The 15508-nt window shown below is 37.6% G+C and overlaps 2 pseudogenes; one reads left to right on the top strand and one right to left on the bottom strand.

Moving 5' to 3' along the window:
• LOC122703039 lies at positions 1–2454 on the bottom strand (annotated as a pseudogene).
• A 10999-nt stretch (positions 2455–13453) lies between these two features.
• On the top strand, positions 13454–14390 carry LOC122700536 (annotated as a pseudogene).
• Positions 14391–15508: the final 1118 nt, after the last annotated feature.

The following is a 15508-nucleotide window of genomic DNA, read 5'->3' as shown; positions in this document are numbered from 1 at the left end:
CTACTGCATAAATTTCCTAATGGCATTTCTCAAGGTATAGATTAAGGGATTTAACATGGGTGCTATGATAGTATATAATACAGCAACTGCTTTATCAATAGGTAACGTAGCAGCAGGTCTCATGTACACAAATGTGCAAGGTGCAAAGAATAAGACAACCAGTGTGATGTGGGAGACACAGGTGAAGAGGGCTATGCATCTTGCAGCGAAACTGAAGCTTCTTAGAGACCAAAGGATGGCCAAACAGGAGACTAGCAAAAGAAGGAAGTTTGACAGACAGACTAAACCACTGTTGTCAGCAGCAGAGTCCTAAAGTGTGGGTATCAGGGCAGACAAGACTGAGCAAAGGGTTCAGGTCACACATAAAGTGATCTATGACATTAGGGCCACAGAAGGGTAATTGGAAGATGAAAAGGATCTGTATGAATCCATGAAGAAAGCCTCCCGCCCAAGCCACTCCTACTAGCAGCCACACACTCACCTGTTCATGTTGGTTGTATAGTGCAAGGGCTTGCAGATGGCCACATAGCAGTCAGAAGCCATCACAATGAGCAGGATTATCTCAGCATCTCCAAAGAAATGTTCCCCAAAGATTTGAGTCATACACCCATTGAATAGGATAATCTTCTTTTCATACAGTGAGTCTACAATCAATTTGGGGGGTACCTACAGAAGAGTAGCAGGCATCAGCAAAGGAGAGATGGGCCAGGAAAGAGCACATAGGGGACCCCAGGATGGGCTTGCCTTGATGGATATCATGAGCCCATTAGCTATCATAGTTCTAAGTTCAGTTCAGCTCAGTTCAGTTGCTCAGCCATGTCCAACTCTTTGCGACCCCATGGATTGCAGCACACTAGGCCTCCCTGTCCTTCACCAACTCCTGGAGTTTATTCAAACTCATGTCCATTGAGTCGGTGATGCCATCCAACCATATCATCCTCTGTCATCCCCTTCTCCTCCCGCCTTCAATCTTTCCCAGCATCAGGGTCTTTTCAAACAGGTCAGTTCTTCACATCAGATGACCAAAGTATTGGGAGTCTAGGCTTCAACATCAGTCCTTTCAATGAATATTCAGGATTGATTTCCTTTAGTGTGACTGGTTGGATCTCCTTGCAGCTCAAGAGACTCTCAAAAGTCTTCTCCAGCACCACAGTTCAAAGCATCAATTCTTCTGTGTTCAGCTTTCTTTATAGTCCAACTCTCACATCCATACATGACTACTGGAAAAACCATAGCCTTGAGTAGATGGACATTTGTTTGCAAAGTAATGTCTCTGCTTTTTAATATGCTGTCTAGTTTGGTCATAAATTTTCTTCCAAGGAGTAAGTGTCTTTTAATTTCATGGCTGCAGTCAACATCTGCAGTGATTGAGCCCCCCAAAATAAAGTCTGTCACTGTGCCCATTGGTTCCACATCTATTTGTAATGAAATGATGGGACCAGATGCCATGATTTTCATTTTTTGAATGTTGAGTCTTAAGCCAGCTTTTTCACTGTCCTCTTTCACTTTCATCAAGAGGCTCTTTAGTTCCTCTTCACTTTCTGCCGTAAGGGTGGTGTCATCTGCATATCTGAGGTTATTGATATTTCTTCTGGCAATCTTGATTCCAGCTTGTGCTTCATCCAGTCCAGTATTTTGCATGATGTGATATATTCTACATATAAGTTAAATAAGCAGGGTGACAATATATAACCTTGACATACTCCTTTCCCAATTTGGAACCAGCCCCTTATTCTATGTCCAGTTGTAACTGTTGCTTCATGACCTGCATACAGATTTCTCAGGATGCAGGTGAGGTGCTCTGGTATTCCTATCACTTGAAGAATTTTCCAGTTTGTTGTGATTCACAAAGTCAAAGGTTTTAGCATAGTCAAAGAAGCACAAATAGATGTTCTTCTGGAACTCTCTTGCTTTTTCAATGATCCAGCGGTTGTTGGCAATTTGATCTCTGTTTTTTCTGCCTTTTCTAAATCCAGCTTGAACATCTGGAAGTTCTCAGTTCACATACTGTTGAAGCCTAGTTTGGAGAATTTTGAGCATTACTTTGCTAGCACGTGAGATGAGTGCAATTGTGTGGTAGCTTGAACATTCTTTGGCATTGCCTTTTGTTGGGATTGGAATGAAATCTGACATTTTCCAGTCCTGTGGCCACTGCTGAGTTTTCCAAATTTTCTGGCAACTTATGTCCTTGTTTGGCATCTTATATCCTTTTTTTTCTCAGTTATAAAATTATAATAATAATATCCATTTAATAGATCATTACGATAATTGATAGAGGAAATATGTACTACACAAAAGAACTTCCAATTGTTTTTGTGACTGTATACACTATGGGATAGGAAGAATTAACAGTTGGAGCAGCAATACAGAGAACCATTTAATCATGCAATAAGCTCCAGAATCATCATCACCAATTTTACTCTCAAAGAAGCAAGAGAGGCCCATTTTATCCATAACGGTTTTTCTCAGATAGAGTCCTCATATTTGTGCTTGATGGAAAGACTGATGATTTATGTCATTAATGCTTGTAATTTCCCATTTTGTGTATGTGAAGTATATTTAAATTTTTCTTTAATTGTCGTTGATAGTTTTATTACTAAAGAAGGTGTCTATGGCAAAGCATTGTTCTTGGTATCAGAGAAGTGAGCTCTTACAGTTTGCTTAAATTCCTTAAGCCTCAAAATTGTCAACTTTCAAGTTAAGTGGATGATATTATTTTTTGGAAAATTAGAATGAAGATGGGATATTTTATTATTAATATTTTATCTGAAAAGTGTTGAAAATATGAGCACTATATATGGAAAGTGACAATCTATAATAAGCATCATCACTGTTGTTAAACTTACCTTAGCTCTGTTAAATGATCTTAGTGATGTTTGGGGAGAAACTTCTCATATTCAAAAAACAATCTCATATTCAAAATGACCAATTCTTATTTTAAGTAACTTTCAGTATGAAAAATGTCACACTTGGTAAGAGCTTAATCATATAACTAGCTGTCAAATGAAGAGTTGCTAACAAAATTTTTACATTGAACATGTGCACTTGTTTTGGGTAAATTGATTACATCTCAGAAAACCTGTTAATAAAGAAAGCCTTAGAAATCTAAATCTTTCCACCTAGTATAAAGTCTCAAAAATTCTTCACAGAAAACCTGTTTGTAACCTCTATTCTTGTTTGAATTTAGAATGGGTTCACTTGCAGCACAAAAGAGAAATTATCTTAAATAAAGGTCTCTGATTCCACAGGGCAAGAGGCAGAGAGTGAGGAGGAAGTATATTCAAATGGTTCGCTCTGCTCGTGATGAATCTTACTTTGGAGAAGTGAATTACAAGACCGACCATTTCCACCTTGTCCTTTATAACTATTTAAAGAGGTTTCCACGGAGTCCAGGGACCTTGTCTTGCAGCTGCTGTTTCTCTCCCAGGAGTTAATCATCCCTGTTTAATGGAAAGACTTTGTCCTGGAGCAGATATTCTGGAGAAACATGTTTTCGAATCATCCATTCTTGAATGGGCAATTAAGTTCTCTATACTTGGAAACTTAGCATGTGGGAGTCCTCTTTACATGAACCTGGATTGTTAAGAAAACTGAATATCATATGAATAGTAAGGTGGCATAATTCCAGTGTGTGGACCTGTGATGTAGTTTCACCATTGAATCAAGTCATGGAAGAGTTCCTATTTTCTTATTAGGAATGTAGTCTGCTAATATCTTAAAGTGCAAGAGAAAGAACCAATCGGGTGAAGATGTGTTATTCACGAATGGCTTCTTCCAAGTATTTGCTTATAGGATAAATTTTTTAAAAAATAGTTAATTAAGATAATTAATTCCTGGGAGGATAAAACCTTAGATGGAAAGATTTATCCTTTGATATTCTCATAATCCTCTCTAAATATTAAGGCTGAGGAAGAAGCTGTTTTCTCATTTTAAGAACAGAATAAGAGGAGCTTATTAATTATCAGAAATATTTGTGTTTCTTGTTCTGTAGCCATAGACTAGGAGCTCAATATCAGAAGATTTCTCTTAGTTCATAAGACTTTGGGCTTCAAATTCAACATAGTATTTCCTTTTCCTTTGACTTGACTTTCCAAGGCATTGGAGTTTTGAAATGCTTACTGAATCTATTTGAATAAATTTGTGTCATCTTGACATTCTCTGCATCCTGTTGAACTGTCCAATCAGTGGGAACTTGAGAAATATACATGCTGTGACGTTGCATGCGTTGGTTATTTCTTATTCCTGAATACCTTGGGCATTCTCCTTAACTATGTAGGCAACTACAGGAGGTGAACTAGAAATGCTGATTTATAAACCAATTTTCACATTTCCAGGTTCTTCAAGGGTTTGCAATTAAAATCATTAAAGCTTTATTTTCTGACAATTTATGGGAGGTTACTTTTTATATGGTTTAGGATATTTTACAGAAATATTTGTTCTCCTCACTGTATATTAACTCAGATGGTAAAAGGATCTGCCTGCCAATGCAGGAGACCTGGGTGTGATTCCTAGGTTGGGAAGATGCCCTGGAGAAGGGAATGGCTACCCACTCCAGTATTCTTGCCTGGAGAATTCCATGGACAGAGAAGCCCAGTGGGCTATAGTTCATGGGGTCGCAAAGAGTCAGATACAACTGAGTGACTAATTCACACACACACACACCATTTTCCTGTTTTAAAGTTGATGTATAGTTGATTTATGACATCCTGTTAATTTCTGATGTAAGCAAAGTGATTCAGTTATATCATATTATTTTCCATTATGATTTATTACAGGATATTAAATATATTTCCCTGAGCAATACAGTAGGACCTTGTTTTCATCTATTTTATATATAGTAGTTTGTATCTTCTAACATCATTGTATCTGTTTTTATGTTTGTATCATACTGCTTGATTACTATAGCTTTGTAGTAAAGTTTGAAATCAGGAGTGTGCTACTTCCACTTTGCTCTTGCTCAAGACTGCTCTGGCTATTCAGGGTATTTATATTTTCATATAAATTTTAGAACTTTTTGTTCTAGTTCTGTTAAAAATAGCATTGGTATTTTGGCAGAGATTTCATTGAAACTGTAGATTGCCTTGAATAATATTGTGATTTTAATAATATTAATTCTTCCAATTCATGAACATGATATATATTTCCAAGTGTTTGTATAGTCTTCAATTTTTTTCATCAATTTATTATAGCTTATCAAGTCCAGATCTTTACCTCCTTAATTAGATTTATTCCTCGGTATTATACTCTTTATCATGTGATTGTAAATTGGATTGCTCTCTTAATTTCTATTTCTGATGGTTTGTTGCTAGTGTGTTGAAGAAACGCAACAGATTTCTGTATATTAATTTTGTATTCTGAAACTTTACAAATTCAATGATGAGCTCTAGTAGCTTTTCAAAGATTTTCTATATATTTTGTATTTTCAGCTTCAGTGACAGTTTTACTTCTTCCTTTCTAATTTGGATTTCTTTTATTTCTTTTCTCTGATTTCTATGGCTAGAACTTCCAACAAATAATAACTGTGGCAAGAATGAACATCCTTGTCTCTTTTCCTTATCTTAGAGGAAATACTTTCTGAGTATACATAGTATATAACATTATACACTGAGTATAATGTTAACTGTGAGATTATCATGAATGGCCTTTATTACATTGAGATATGTTTTCTCTCTGCCTACTTTCTGAAGAGTTTTTGTCACAAATGGGTGAAGAGTTTTGTCAAAAGCTTTTTTTCGCCTATACTAAGATGATTAAATAATTTTTATTCCTCAATTTGTTAGCATGGTATATCACATTGATTGCTTTATTGATACTGAACTATCCTTATATCTCTGGGATCAATAATATTTGATCATGATGTATTATCCTTTCAACTTATATTGAATTTAGTTGCTAATATTTTGTTGAAGAATTTTCCAACTAGGTTCATCGGGATATTGGACTATAATTTTCCCTTCTTTTGTGATCTCTTTGTCTGGTTTGGGGTGATGCAGGCCTCACAGCATGAGTTCAGAACCATCCCTTTCTCTGTAAATTTTTTGAAATAGTTTCAGAAAGACAGGTGTTAACTATTCACTAAATGTTTGGTAGAACTTACCTGTGAAGAAATCTGGTCCTGGACTTTTTCCCCCCCAAATTTAAACTGTGTGTTAGTTGCTCAGTCATGTATAACTCTTTGTGACCCTGTGAACTGTAGACTTCCAGGCTCCTCTGTCCATGGAATTCTCCAGGCAAGAATACTGGAGTGGGTTGCCATTTTCTCCTCCAGGGGATCTTCCCAACTTGGTAATCAAACTGCCTCTACTGCAGGCAGATTCTTTACCATCTGCCACAGTAGCTTTATTTTTTTCTAAATTATGGATTTAATTTAATTACTTTTAATTTATATGATCATATTTCCTGTTTTTACTGGTTCAGTCTTATAGGATTGTGCATGTCTAGAAATTTATCCATTTCTTCTAAGTTGTTTATTTTATTGGTGTATAATTGTTCGTAGTAATCACTGATGATCTTTTTTGCTTTCTGTGAGGTTATTTGTAACTTCTTATTTAAAATTTTTTTTGTTTTTATTGATTTGGGCCTTGATGAGTCTAGCTAAAGTTTTGTCAATTTTGCTTATTTTTTTAAAAAAATCAGGTCTTAGTTTCATTTAAAAAAAAAAAAAAATTTTAGTCTCTTTTTCCATATATTTCTACTCTGATCTTTATGATTTCTTTCCTTCTATTAACTTCGGGATTTGTCTATTTTCTTTTTCTATTTCTTTTAGGTGAATAGTTAGATTGTTCTTTGAGATTTCTCCTCTTTCCTGCTGTAGGCTTCTATTGCTCTAAACTTCCCTCTTAGAACTGCTTCTGCTACATCCTGTAGATACCTGGAGGAGGGTGTGGCACCCTGCTCCAGTCTTCTTGCCTGGAGAATCTCCATGAGCAGAGGATGGTAGGCTATGGTCCATAGGGTCACATAGAGTCAGACATGACTGAAGTGACTTAGCATGCATGCATAGATTCTAGGTCATTTCATTTTTGTCTTAATTTGTCTTCAAGCATTTTAAAATTTCTTCTTTCAGTGGTTCATTGGTTGTTTAGTGTCAGTTTTTTTCCCCCTATAGTTGATTTCTAGTTTCATAGTGCTGTATCCAGAAAAATTTCTTGACATGATTGTACTATTATTACTATTTTACCCAGTTCTCCATCCACTGCATAGCCATACATTTAAATATAACAGCTGTATCAAGTTGTATAACATGTGACTTAAACCCTCTCCTCTAGGCTTCAGAGTATTTGCTAAAAATATGTGTTGCACTGTCCTGAAGATAATACATGTGAGCAAAATTTGAAAAAATCTGTTTGCCTAGGTAGATTTCTTTTATTGAATGACCAATAGAATTCCCAAAAGTCTAAAATAGTCAGCAAGAAGGCATAAGATGATATCTTTCTATATTTCTACACCAGAAGTGTTGGTAGAATTTTAACCTCCATTTGTTCTCCAACTCTAGATATCACACTGATAGAAAATATATCAAGTCACAAGGATCCTATAGATAGCACTAGTCTTGATGTGTTTATAGTACAAGTGAGACGTTGACTCAGAATCTTACCCACTTCTGGTGACCTTAGTTAGTGAGGAAATGTTTTCAGAGGTATGCAACCTCAATGAAAACCCATGGAGTTGTTCACATAGTGTTAACTATCTTTTATGTCTCGGTTCATGATACCCAATGGCTTATATGAGAGTTGCTTTCTCACCCAAATTTCCAACCAGGAATGAAAACTGTTACTACATTAGTTAAAAGTTCACAGAAAAGAACCAATCAGGTGAAGATGTATTGTTTGTGGACAAATTCTCCCCAATATCTGTTTCTAAGGCAAGTGTTAGAAAAAAAAAAAATGAGATAATTAATTCCTAGGGGGACAAAGCCTTAGATATTAATAGAAAAATCAGTCCTTTAACATTCTCAGTATCATCTTTAAATACTAAGATTCAAGAAGAGGCTATTTTCTTATTTTAAGAGCAGAATAAGAGGAGTTTATTAAGTAATGAAATATTTGTATTTCTTGTTGTGGAATGATGAATCTAAGTGCTAAAGAGCCAAAGATTCTCCTTAGCACCTAGAAAGTTTGGGTTTCAAATTTATCATAGCATTTTATTTTCCTTTGATGTGAATTTCCAAGGCACTGGAGCTTTGCAAATGTGTGCTGAATCCGTTTGAATAAATCTGTGCCGTCTTGACATTCTCTGCTTCCTGTAGAATTGTCCAGTCAGTGGGAAGATTTGAGAAACATCCATTACATGACATGATGCTTGAGCAGCTACAAATAATGATTGTTTCTTATTCCTGAATACACTGATCATTCTTCTTAAGGACAGAGGCCACCATAGTAAGTTAACTAGCACTGTTGATTTTTAATCTGGTTTTTACATTTCCATTTTATTCTAAGGTGTTTAGAGTTAAAATCATTAAAGTTTTCCTTCCTGATATTGATGGTTTTAGATGTTTTAGGATATTTTACAGAAATATTTATTATTCTTACTGTTTATGGGTTTAACTGTAATTAATAAGGGATAGGTTTATGATTTATGGATTCCCATGGAGAATCCATGGGAGAGAGAAGGACAGCATTTGGATTCTGTTATTGAAGAAAAAGCTTAGTTCAAAAACCGAGATCCAAAGAGAAAATGAATTAAAATATGTCATTAAAAATGTACCCTCTGCTGTGATTGGGAGTCTTTATTAAACTCCAAGCTCAAAGGCTATTTTATTCTAATTCTATTCAAACTTGGTGGATCTTGTTAGATCTTATTTTTGCTTCAGTGGATGTGGTCCCAGTAGCATGATTGAATTTCTGTTCCTCTGAACTGGACTTCCCTGGTGGCTGAGTGGTAAAGAATCCACTTGCCAAAGAAAGAGATGCAAGAGATGCAGGTTTGATCCCTGGGTTGGGGAGATCCTTTGAAGTAGGAAATGGCAGCCCACTCCAGTGTTCTTGCCTGGAAAATTCAATGGACAGAGGAGCCTGGTGGACTGCAGTCCATGGGGTCACAAAGACTTGGACATGGCTGAACACACACACACACATGACCTTAGACTTACATCTTTTTCTTATAGAGTCAAAACAGGTATTGCTAAATATGAGAAATGAAAGCTAATTCTTGTTGTCACCTTGTGGTGATTTTTTTTCCTTGTATACACTCACCTTAAGGTGTCTGAACAGAGTAAGATGTGGTGCTATGGGAAAAAAGGTACTGTTTTGGGCTTTAGAAGACTTGGATTCTTGTGTTCTACTAATCAGTTAGCTGTGTTTCTCTCTGGGCCTCAGTTTCCTCATCTTTAAAGAGGATCAGGACATTTGGTCCCATCACGTCATTACAAATAGATGGGGAACCAATGGAAACAGTGACAGATTTTATTTTCTTGGGCTCCAAATCACTGAAGATGGTGACTATAGCCATGAAATTAAAAGATGCTTGCTCCTTGGAAGAAAAACAATGACCAACCTAGACAGCATATTAAAAAGTAGAGACACTACTTTGCAAACAAATGTCCATCTAGTCAAGCTATGGTTTTTCCAGTAGTCATGTATGGATGTGAGAGTTGGAACATATCACAGCACTGTTTACAATAGCCAGGACATGGAAGCAACCTAGATGTCCATTAGCAGATGAATGGATAAGAAAGCTGTGGTACATATACACAATGGAATATTACTCAGCTATTAAAAAGAATACATTTGAATCAGCTCTAATGAGGTGGATGAAACTGGAGCGTATTATACAGAGTGAAGTAAGTCAGAAAGAAAAACACAATACAGTATATTAACACATATATGTGGAATTTAGAAAGATGGTAATGATGGCCCTATATGCGAGATAGCAAAAGAGACACAGATGTAAAGAACAGACTTTTGACTCTGGGAGAAGGCGAGGGTGGGATGATTTGAGACAATAGCATCGAAACATGTATATTATCATATGTGAAATGGATCGTCAGTCCAAGTTCGATGCATGAGACAGGGTGCTCAGGGCTGGTGCACTGGGATGACCCTGAGGGATGGGATGGGGAGGGAAGGTCAGGATGGGGAACACATGTACACCCATGGCTGATTCATGTGAATGTATGGCAAAAACCACCACAATATTGTAAAGTAATCAGCCTCCAATTAAAAAAAAAAAAACAAACAAACCAGCCAGAGACAATATGTAACTGAAGAAGCATGGCTGTGATCCAGTTAAATTTTATTTATTGACTGAAAAAAAAAAAATAATATGCATGAAGTAAAAAAAAAAAAAAAAGAAAAAAAAAAGAGAGAGTTGGAACATAAAGAAAGCTGAGTGCAGAAGAATTGACTCTTTTGAACTGTGGTGTTGGAGAAGACTCTTGAGAGTGCCTTGGACAGCAAGGAGATCAAACCAGTCCATCCTAAAGGAAATAAGTCCTGAATATTCATTTGATGATTTGATGCTGAAGCTGAAACTCCAACACTTTGACCACCTGATGCAAAGAACTGACTCATTTGAAAAGACGCTGATGCTGGGAAAGATTGAAGACAGGAGGAGAAGGGGACAACAGTGGATTAGATAGTTGGATGGAATCACCGACTCGATGGACATGAATTTGAGCAAGCTGCAGAGTTGGTGATAGACAGGGAGGCCTGGCGCACTGCATGCAGTCCATGGGGTCTTAAAGAGTCAGACATGACTGAGGGACTGAACTGAACTGAATTGATGATATGATAAAATGCAAAGTACTGGGAGATTTTTTGTACACAAAATTTTAGGTCTTGTCCAATCGACCCTGGATCCCATTAACATCTTTCACTGTATTTCATAGGTTAGCGAAAGAACGGCCATGGATTTCCTGTGGTCACCAGTGGCCATGTCTAAACTCTGGCATTGCTGATTCCCAGAAGTAAGCTGGATTCCTCCTGGAGAGGCACTCAGTAGTGAAGAGCTAGAGACAGGCATTCTGGATTTGAATGCAGTCTTCTCTGTTAGGTTATCCATCATCATTACTTTGGGCAAGTCATTCATCTTCTGTAACCACAGTTTCTTTTTTACAATACAGACAACAGTACACCAACCTCACAAGGATCATTTTGAAGACCACGTAGATGTAAAGTATAGCATAATGCCTAGTACATTGTGAAACTCAGCAAAACTAACAGTTATTATAGGAATGCCATGGTGTAAAAAATAAATCTCTGCATTCTATAAAGATTAAGAAAAAGCAGACTTATAGTTAAAGTGTATTAACCAATGTTTGAGTATATTGAATTTAAGCAAGTAACAAAGATTTCCCTGCTTAAGAAGTAGTTTGTCTGCTGAAGTTCTTACCTCTCAATTGCAGTCTGGGTGCCATTTTATTGAAGGTCAAGATTATTTTGCTGTCCATAACTTTTGTCCATTTCTCATTTTTCCAAAATTATGAGTATTAGAGAATACGAGTGAAAATAGGAACAGAATTGGTCTCTGGACTAAGACAAAAAAAAAAAAAAAAAAAAAAAACCTGAAAATTATCCTGTGTTTGGGTCTGTCAATTAACAGAGGACATCAAAAATGTGCACTGAGTTTGACATAGGCCAGGTTGTTTTGTTTGTGAGTTGGTTATTGTGTTGTGTGGGATAAAAGGAGCTGATATAAATTGTAAAAGAGAACTGTTTTAAAACTAACTGCTTCAAAGTTTGCAAGAAGCTGAGGTAATAAGTGAAACAATGAGAACGAATGAGTTAAGTTCAGGATTTTCTGTCTGATTTTGATCATGAAATCCAACCTTTACTACAGACCATTGGGAAAGCATAAAAATATACCAGTTGGTTCTTGGTTCTCCCAGCTGTCATCTTCTCTAGAGAAGAGTTGGCAATTAGAAGTGCACACAGAATTTCTTCTCAAGTGTTCTTGTCCCTGGAAGGATTCTCTGATGCCCTGGGCTATCCAGAAGAGAGCCCACTACCCTGGGGCTTGGAACTCTAAAGCTATCTTCTCAATGAAGACTTTGTGGGATCATCTGGAAGAGTTCCCTGGTGCAGAGAATCTGGGGCTTCCCTGGTGGCTCACATGGTAAAGCATCTGTGATGCGGGAGTCCTGGGTTTGATCCCTGGGTCTGGAAGATCCCATGGAGAAGGGAATGGCAACCCACTCCAGTACTCTTGCCAGGAAAATTCCATGGACAGAGGAACCGGGTAGGCTACAGTCCATGGGATCACAAAGAGTCGGACAAGACTGAGTAACTTCATTGGAAGAGTTACCTCATTATGTACATTGCCCACTTGTAACATAGACAATTCATTTTACCCTTCATTGCCTTTTTGCTTTAAAAATAGATAAATATAAAGAGAATAATGAAATCTTAGTTATTGTAAAATGCAAAGATTAATAATGACAATACTTAGTTGTATGCATGTTGTTAAGTTACTTCAGGCATGTCCGGCTCTTTGTGACCCTATGGACTGTTGCCCACCAGGCTCTTATGTCCATGGGATTCTCCAGACAAGCATTCTGGAGTGGGTTGCATTGCCCTTCTCCAGGGGATCTTCCCAACCCAGGGATCAAACCTGGGTCTTGATGTCTTTTACGTCTTCTGCATTGGCATGCAGGTTCTTTACCACTAGTGCCATCTGGGAAGCCCACTTAGTTATATATATTACCTTAACTATATATATATTACTATATGTATTACCTTAACTATATATATATATTACTATATGTATTACCTTATTGACTTGACTAATACATGTATTCCTCATCAAGCAAATTGAAATAGACTTTGCATTAAAGTGATCTGGTTGATGACTGAGACTAGGCTTATTACCTGTTAGTATTAATGACATATGTTAAAACTAGTGATCAATAATTTTTAGATGGTAGACTGAAGACAGCATCTAGGATGACTAAAAGTGGTCCATGGGGCAGCTCAGGCAGACTTACCCCTGCCCTGATCCTCTAAAGCTATTAGAGTCAGTGAGGCCCTCATTCTACGTTCATTTAGTGAGCTGATAGCAACAACTTTATGAACACATTAAAGCAACCTCCTCAAATATTAATATATTCAGATCATATATTTTGGGGTCCCACAATGTGCCACTACACAACTTCCTATGTTTCTTTTCCCATACATATACCATTTAATTAAAAAAATTCATTGTTGCAACCTAAGGCCTCCAAGGGAAAAAAAAAAATAACATGTAAGTTATATTTATTTTCCAATTAAAATTAGTAATGCAAGCTCCAGAATTTTGAAAACTATTAAAAAATGTAAAAAAAAATCTAAGAGAGTCAATTAAGAGAAATTTTGGTGCATGGGTTACTAGACAGTTTGGGGAAAAGAAGGAATCATTTGTGATATTGTCAGAGTACTGTTAAAAGGTAGTATTTTGTAGTAATTCATTCTTTTATATTCCCTTTTTCTTTCTTTCTTTTTTAAAGGTAAAGTGTTCCTTGCCAGAGTTTTTTATTAGCCACACCACATAGATGGAGAATGAAAGGAATGTGACTGTGTTCATTCTAGTAGGTCTTACACAGAACCCCCAAATGCAAAGAGTAGTGTTTGTGGTGTTTTTGGTCTTGTACATGGTAACCCTCTCAGGCAACCTGCTCATTGTGGTCACCATCACCACCAGCCAGGCTCTGAACTCCCCCATGTACTTCTTCCTGACCCACCTTTCCTTGATAGACACAATTTACTCTTCTTCTTCGGCTCCTAAGTTGATTGTGGACTCCCTTCATGAGCTCAAGACAATCTCCTTTAATGGGTGTATGGCTCAAGTCTATGCAGAACACACTTTTGGTGCTGCTGAGATCATCCTGCTGACAGAGATGGCCTATGAGCGCTACGTGGCCATCTGCAGACCTCTGCACTACACGCCACCGTGAGCGCAGGCTGTGCCTCCTCCTGCTGGGGTGGCCTGGACCGGAGGATTTCTCCACGAAGCGTTCAGATCCCCTTTACAGTCCGGCTGCCCTCTGTGGCCCCAATGTCATAGACCACTTCATGTGTGACTTGTACCCTTTGTTGAAGCTTGTCTGCGTGGACACCCACATCCTTGGTCTCTTTGTTGCTGCCAACAGTGGGCTCATCTGCCTGTTAAACCTCCTCCTCCTGTTGGTCTCCTATGTGGTCATCTTGCGCTCCCTAAGGGCTCACAGTGTGGAGGGGAGACGCAGAGCCCTTTCTACATGTGTCTCTCACATCACGGTGGTTGTTTTGTCTTTTGTGCCCTGTGTGGTTGTGTATCTTCGCCCAGTCGACACTCTGCCCATTGATAAAGCTGTTGCTGTCTTTTACACTATGGTGGCCCCTATGTTAAATCCTTTAATCTATACTCTCAGAAATGCTGAGGTTAAACGTGCTATGAAGAAACTCTGGAGAAAGAAAGTGACTGCAGATAGTGATTAAAGAGATTCACTGAGCTTTATAGATAGAAGTAAAACAGATAATCTCATCCAATCCTCTTGATCTATAGATGAATACATTGACTCTAAAAGGGACTGAATAATAACTGCAGATAGCCCTGAATGATGGAATAGCCTGGCATGCTGCAGTCCATGAAGTTGCTAAGTATTGGACTTAGGGACTGAACAACAACTTAAGCACATACCTTGGTTAGACTGGAATCCAGGTTTACTTTCTCCCATCCCAGACTCTCCTCATCACAACTTAATGCTTTTTAATCAATATTTATCTTTTATATGATTATCTCAAATGTCTTCAGAAGCTACAAGCTAAGAACCTAGAATATTGGATTGGTATTCAAATTGTCTTATGTAACATGGAGATGGTGGTTACTACTGATTATTGAAAATAAAATGTTAAAAACATTCATTTGTTTTGAACTCAATATAAATTCTTTTGTGGAATTTTCTTGTTCATTGAATCTTTGTTGTGCAGTGAAAAGAAATAGTGTTTCTCAAATGCTTATAAAGCTGGCATTGTGTTTGTTATTTTACATATGGTATCAGTTGAAGTCCAGCCAGGAGACAGACCACAGTGCAGTTTGAATAGAAAGACTTCACATACAATAAATGATTGTATCAGGGTATTAACTACAAAGAGCTTCCTTGGTGGCTGGGTGGTAAAAATTCTCTTCCCAGTGCAAGAGACATGGATTCGACCCCTGGGTTGGGAAGATCCCGGGAGAAGGAAATGAAAACCCGCTCCAGTACACTTGCTTGGAAATCCCATTGACAGAGTGGCCTGGTGGACTACAATCCATGGAGTTGCAAGAGAGTCAGATACTACTTAGTGACTAAATGAAAACAGCTATTAATTATAACAGGGTGTAATGAGCTCTCTAAAGAAGGACCTGGGGCTGAGAGATGAATTTGCAAGGAAGTAACATATTTAGAATGTTGGGATTCTAGTCTTATGGAGAAGGTGTAGTTGTTGCCCATTGAATGGTGGAAAAATTTAACTGGATTGCCTTGGGCAAGAAATAATTCACGATGGCTGAAGAGAGGCTGGCAGGCATGAAATGTTTCTGGGGCTGGCGAGATGGAGCCTTTCACTGCAGTGCT

Source organism: Cervus elaphus, chromosome 1 (genome assembly GCF_910594005.1).
Source record: "Cervus elaphus chromosome 1, mCerEla1.1, whole genome shotgun sequence".
Classification (NCBI taxonomy): domain Eukaryota; kingdom Metazoa; phylum Chordata; class Mammalia; order Artiodactyla; family Cervidae; genus Cervus; species Cervus elaphus.
The sequence above is the reverse complement of the archived record's forward strand: the minus strand, read 5'-3'. Positions and strand labels throughout refer to the sequence as shown.